The following is a 7,192-nucleotide window of genomic DNA, read 5'->3' on the forward strand; positions in this document are numbered from 1 at the left end:
AGAGTATTACGGAGCTTTATCAGTAAGTGTTAACTTTTAAAGTTTTTATTACTTTAGTATTTTCATACTTTAACATTTTTTTTTAACTGAAATAATCATATATGTTTTATTTACTTTTTTATTTAATTGTTAGAATTTGATGAAACAGTATATTTATGTAATTTGATTACACACATTTTTTATTACATTTTTAAAATACTTATTATAAGCTTACTGTGCATTACCGACTTTTTTATTTATTTATTGACCCTCAACATTTTATTTAATAAAGTACATTTTTTAAAATTTATATATTTTTTTATTTAAATCGCTTATATCCTGTTTTTACCTCTTGACTACTTTTATTTCATATTGACGACAATGAATTTCTCATTTTTTTAGACACAATTTACATAAAAACAGGCGAATAAATTCTTCGGAACAATTATACCATACTATGTCGCTTACATCGTAAGATTATTCATCTCTATGATTTTGTAACATCTTCAAGAATCCCTGAAGAAGGATCAGTGAGTTCCAAAATGTTAGAGAGAGGTACTCTAATATATTTTTATATAATATTTTGTACTTTATATATTTTTTATTCTTATTTTATGTAATACTAACATTGAAAACTATAAATTTAATTTATATAAAAGAAACCTTATTACCGCTCGATTTACACCGATGTTTCTTTACATTTTGTATTGCAAAAAACGAGCGAAATCTAATTATTTTTATTTTTTTGCGTAATCGCATTAATTTTTCTTTGTTAACGGTCGCTTTTTACAATTAGATTATTACTGCATTACTACTATGAATTTTTCAATGAACAATATTACTATTTTAATTTGTTGACTTGCAACATTTTGATAATGGGAAGAAAACGATAATACTACTATGTGAAGCAATATTGTAGATTTCTAATTATTTTATAATAATGTATTTACTATAACATTAAAAAACTCGATCGGTGTCGAAACGTTTGTAATTATTTTTATCTTCATGTTTTAAATTAAACGTTCTTTATTACATAACTAGCCCTTCAACGGTAGATATCCTGTGCCCTCAACGCGGTACGTATGGAGTGGCGTATAAAGAGACGTTTTCATTCATATCTGAAAAATGATTTTTCGGAACGTGATTTAAATACACACCGTTGTTTTCAGCGTAAAATTCTCTATAATTTTTGTCATATAAAGAATTAAAAAATTTTTGAAAGTAAGAGTGGAGGGTGGGGGTATATAATAAATAAATAGTTTAAAAACAATTTTTTTATTATAGTTATAAAGTACTCTTACAACCATTCAATTTTTATTTTAGAAATTTTTTTCTATCTCTTATAATTTCGAAGATATTCGTTTCGAAAGAAAAAAACCTTGATTTTCTTCAAGGGAGGATTTCACCCCCTTAACATGCGACTTCGCACGTATAAAAAAATACGTGTCTCTTATTTTTGTCTATAGAACAACATACTAAAAGCTCATTTAAATCGGAGAAATCCAACTGGTTGTGTTCCTTGTCAGTCAGTTCATTAACACAGGATCGTGACTGAAGTGTTCGGTATAGAAAATAATATCTAATTTTATTTTAGCATTAATTAAAAATAGTATCTCATAATTTAAACAAACAAAAAATTGTATATATATACATTTATAAATTAATTCTTTTTATTCCTACTTTGATAAACTTTATGAATTAATTGTAACACGTTTTTTAATTAGTATTAATACGTTCTTCACGGTTAGTTATTCTTTTATATCTTTGTTTGATACAAGTAACATATTTTTAGACTATATAAATATATTCACTACATTTGTGTCTACTTTTTATAAATGAATTATTATTACTTTCTATACTTAAAGTAATGGAAGGATCCCGTTTGCTTACAAATGGATTGCCTGCAGCACCGTTTGCCTACATTCCATTTGCCTATACAGATCGATTGCCTACAAATATTATTACATGTGTGAGGATAAGATTCAGATTTTCTTAAGTGCGGGACCTATTCTATATAATTACCAAAATTAATGTAGGTAAATGGGATGTAGGCAAAAATACATATAGGCAAAAATTAATTTAGGCAATCGGGATGTAGGCAAAAATACATGTAGGCAAATGGAATGTAGGCAAACGATGCTGTAGGTAATCGATTTGTAGGCAAAAGGAGCCCTTTAACGTAACAAAATGTTTATTTTTTTGTACATAATACTTCATTTTTGTAATAAAAAAATTAACTTTATATGTAATGTTTTGCAATTATTTTATATTAAAAAAAATTTTTGTAATTTAAGTAGAAATTTAATATTTTCCAATATTTAATATAAAATTACAATTCATTGCAAACAAAAAAATACAATATTATTATGCAATAGAAAAAATTAATAATCAAATTATATAATTTTTATTAAAAAATTTTAATAGAAAAATAGATGAATAAAAGCGTAAAATGCTGGAAAATCAGGAGCTGCGTAAATAGTCGACCTCTGTAGAACATTGTCAGAACTGCAAACTAAAGGAGCAAACGGTAATTTCATTTTCAAAGATAACAAATTTATATACATTAAGCAACTTTAGAATAAAATAATAAATCTTATTATTTGTCTTATATTTTCATATCTTTGTATAAAAAACTTATGAATAAAAAAATTGAAAATTATTTTTTTCAAATATGTGATTGGAATTATATAAATGCTTTTAATTATAAAACTTCATAAAAATATAGATTTTAACCGAATTTTAAAATATGCAGTTTAATATATATATGTATACAGCAAATAAGCAATAACAAATATATATTAGATAAGCAAATAACGTTACACAAAATTAACTATCACGGAACCGATAAATGTAATATAGAAGCTATTTTTTACGATGAACCGTTTACGGTACAGTTTATCATGTATAGTACATTAAAATATGGCAGAAAAGAATTCATGCAATTTTAAAGACTACAAATGTAACCTTCTATAAACTGATATACTAATTTAAAAAGTAAGATAAAAGTTTATAAATATGTCTTCGATAAGTTGGTGACGAAGGGTTGATAAAGTAATCTCTAACCACGGCACGCGGATAAGTAGTACATCGTATATCTTGGAGCGCAATACTAGCCGGTGAACCGGTTTTATCAATTTGCATCGTTCGGTAAAAGTAAACCGCATACCTCTACAAAGTGCACGGGATATTCTCTAATCGTCTTGTTAAGCGCATTAGCAATTTCTCTCCGTGACATCCCAATCGCGTTAAAGAGTCTCATTAAGCCGCGCGATCTTTTTCGCGCGCGCTTAAATCTCCCGGTTTCGAATTAATGTGCGTTGTGAAAAAGTTTAGCCATTTTATAAAGCTCAGCTTTATCTCACGTCACGTTGATAGAGAAAATTAAGAATTAAATATTATGCACGTAATGCTTTCATGAACGCTGATATAAAACTGCATTAAGGTGTAAAGCATCTGCATACTGCAAGCTATGCATATTATGATTATTCAAGATTATATATATACATAGGTAAATGGTAATTGTTAATAAAAAATATTAGAAATTATCAATTATTTAATTTTTTAATTATTATTAAGAAGCCTTATACATTTGAACATTCTGCTAATATTTCAAGAAATCGTTGAGGCGATACCGTTTACGGTTCTTTCTTTTTTTTTTTGCATTTGTGGTTGACGAGTCATTAGTGGTGTACGAGAGAGAGAAAGGAATAGAAAAAGAGAGAATTCAAGACAAAAAATATGTTGATAAAACCGAGATGAACGACGAATGGTGAACGTACGGTACGCGGCATCGTACCGTTTTGGTGGCGTAGTCGTTAGTCCCTCTCTCTTGACATGACTCAGTGCCGGCTTAAAGTAGGCATTTAAAACAAGACGTAATTGAAATAAATAATGTCGAAGAGGAAAAGAAATCTCGATAATTTTTATATAAATTTAAATGTAAAGGTAAAAGATCTATTATTAATCTTTAAACGCCTTTTCAATATGGCATATCTGGTTTTCTTTTCCAATACTTTTCCAATGCTTGTTTCACTGCTTATAATTTTTTATTGATAAAGATATATGCAATTATTTGATATCGTTACGTTCCTTATATAATATCTAGCGTTTCGATTAAAAAATAATTTTTTACAATTCATTTTTATAAGTAATCGAATTAAGTATAAATGTCATATCATAGTTGCTTCTATAGTGTGTGGCGTTTATATGTATATATATACATAAAATAAATATACAGGATGTTCGGTAAATTTTAACAAAGTATATTTAGGTAGAACAAAGTCGAAAAATCCTTTATAATTTTGTAATTTTCGCAATAATTAACGAGATATTAATTTATAAATATTTCTGAATAAGCAAGTAAAATCGGCGCATAAGACTTTAAGATCTCTTTCAGAGTCTTTTATGAAATATCTTATAAGATAATGTTTTTGAGGCTTTCATGGATATTATCTTTAAAGATATCCGAAGGTTTGCGGTTTATTGCCGTGTTTTTATCCATAGTCAACGTTTCGTGAACCTTGCAGTTCACTTTATCAGGAGCGCATTATACTGATATCTTCTAAGATATTTTATAAGATGTTAAGTCATTTTATGCGTCGATTTTAGACATTCTGCTCATTAGATAACTAAAAAAATTGTAAAAATTACAAAATATGACACAGGACTTTTCGATTCAGTTTAGTCCGCTCTATCTATATAGAGCGCTTTGTTAAAACTTTTCCGGACATTCTGTATATGCGCCACACTGTGGAAAGACTGTTTTTATAAATATTTCTTTTTATTTTAACTCTTTATTTTAACTCTTATATATATAAAGTTATATGCATTACTCAAACAAGTTAAAGGATCACTTGTTCCACCCTGCAAAAATAGGCAAATTTCGAGATAGAGAATAACTTCGTCAAAAATCATCGAGATTTTTAAAAAAGCATTTTAAAGCTTGAAATCTCTACTTTTCGGATCTGTACTTAAAAAACCGTATTACTGACATTTCATAAAGTTACACAAACATAAATGAAGATGCATCAGATCTAAAAATTTTTTATTACAGAGTTCCACGGGACCAAGTAAAAATTGCGCAAATGCGGTTTACAGCTTTTGAAAGAGTGAATCTTTATCTTTAATTTGCTTTTTTGTCGAGCTCTGTACGATTTTTTTTTACCAAGTTATTTAACGTTGAAATAAAAATGACCTTTTTCCTAATATTAAATGACTCTAATTTTGTTGAGAAACTGGAGGCAAATTTCAAGATAAAATAGCTTCATTAAAAATCATCGTATCGAGATTTTCAAAAAAGCATTTTAAAGCTTGAAATCTGTATTTTTCAGACCGGTACTTTAAAAAACAGTCTTACTGATATTTCGTGAAGTTACATAAACATAAATAAAAGTGCGTCAAATCTAAAAATTGTTTATAAAGTTTGAGAAGTTCTACCACACGAACTAAAAGGTGTGCACAAATGCGGTTAACAGTTTTCGAAAGAATGAATCTTTACCTTTAATTTGCTTTTTTATTGACCTCTGTGCAATTCTTTTTCTCCGAGGTATTTAACGTTGAAATAAAAATATTTTGCTCGTGTGTACAGAGGTCAATAAAAAAGCAAATTGAAGAGGTAAAGATTCGTTCTTTCGAAAGCTGTAAACCGCATTTGTGCATAATTTTTACTTGACTTCGTGGAACTTCACAAATTTCGTAAAAAATTTTCAGTTTGACGTACTTTTATTTATGTTTGTGTAACTTTATGAAATATGAGTATGACCGTTTTTTTAAAGTACCTGTCTGAAAAGTAAACATTTCAAGCTTTAAAATATTTTTTTAAATTCACGATATATGATGATTTTTGACGAAGTTATTCTATCTTGATATTTGCCTATTTTTGCAGGGTGGAACAAGTGATCCTTTAATTTTTGTGAGAGTAGTTTATAAGGGTTTTATATATATATTAGGAAAAATAAAAAAAAGTGTCAGTAGAAAAGTTTTGAAGTATATTTAGAATTTTAGACCATTAGATGTTAGCAAGTACAGACGTTTATGTGATATAATATATCACATAAATATAATATATATATAATATATGTATAATATATTTATAGTACTCACAAACAATATAGTTTTTATTATTTACTAGAACAGTTTCAATTTTTATTCAATGCTCTCGCAACTAAATGTTGATTATCAGGAGATGCGGTAGTGTCTCCGGCCATGTTCAAAAACTGAAAGATCAATTTATATAGAATATATAAATACGCACACATACATATATACATATAATAAATATTCTATATATATAAGAAATCTAACTTAAGACGATGCTTTTAACGAGATATTTCTGTACTCAGAATAAAACAAATAATATATTTTCAAACAGTAAAGAGTTAAGAACAAAGTTGTAAGGAAGAACAAAGAATGCAGTAACCATGAAGAAATCTTAAGACTTTTTAATTATTCAGTATACAAGAGACATTTATTTTTTTGATAGATATAAATATCTATTAAAGAGAAAGAAGGAGAAAATAGTATTGTAACTGGAAAATTGTGTTGTGGGTGTGTGTGTCCAATTAAAAAAATTAATCCTCCCTACATCGACAACATACACAAATATGATAAATTATATGCAAAGGTGCCCTTCTTCTTTCTAGCAGTAATTTATTTGTAGTCGCGATTCTCTCTCTTTCTCTCTCTCTCTCTCTCTCTCTCTCTCTCTCGCATGTTTCTCGCACGGTTTATGTTCGTTTCTATCAATGTAGATTAACTTTAATTCCGGTTTAATTTACTTTTTACCTTTTTCTAGTTCTATAAATTAAAAATAAGTCGAATCAAGGTTAAATCCAAATAGAACAAGGTTAAATCCAAAAGTTATAATGCCATCAACGTGGGTCTATGAAAGCATGCTAGCTGTCAAAATGGCTCCAGAATGATTGAAGTCACTTTACAATCAGTCACGATTCATTTTAACGTCACTTGTGGCCGTTTCTATAGATTGACTTTGATTTTGGTTTAACAATTATACTTCATCTTTATGTAAATCTTAAAACTACAAAAAGATAAAGAGTTAATTGGACTAAGACTAAAATTAAATTACCTTGATAGAAACGGACATCAAAAGCTATTGTTACCTGTTGTTCTACGAGAAGTTTAATTTACATTAGTGAAACCCCGGGCGCTATACTTATGTAGTGTTTACGTTATTCTCGCTGAGTAGCGCGGATCG

This window comes from Cyphomyrmex costatus, unplaced genomic scaffold (genome assembly GCF_001594065.2).
Source record: "Cyphomyrmex costatus isolate MS0001 unplaced genomic scaffold, Ccosl1.0 scaffold297, whole genome shotgun sequence".
Classification (NCBI taxonomy): Eukaryota; Metazoa; Arthropoda; class Insecta; order Hymenoptera; family Formicidae; genus Cyphomyrmex; species Cyphomyrmex costatus.